Below are 243 nucleotides of genomic sequence, written 5' to 3'. Positions count from 1 at the left end.
TTGATGAAGGGATATTCTTATTAAACAGCCATTAAATTAATATTTTTTCAGACCTTTTAAACTAAAAAGTCTGTAATTCATGATACAGTTCTCAGAGTACCAAAAGTCATGATGTATTGAAGCAACATTTTCACTTCTTGGTCAGTGTTTTGTGGGAGAGTTAAAACTACAAATTGGCAGTTACATGAAAACTTCCTGTGTAGTTTCTCACATATGTTTTGAACATCAAAAATTTATGTCAGT

Source organism: Dama dama, chromosome 22 (assembly GCF_033118175.1).
Source record: "Dama dama isolate Ldn47 chromosome 22, ASM3311817v1, whole genome shotgun sequence".
Taxonomy (NCBI): domain Eukaryota; kingdom Metazoa; phylum Chordata; class Mammalia; order Artiodactyla; family Cervidae; genus Dama; species Dama dama.
The sequence above is the reverse complement of the archived record's forward strand: the minus strand, read 5'-3'. Positions refer to the sequence as shown.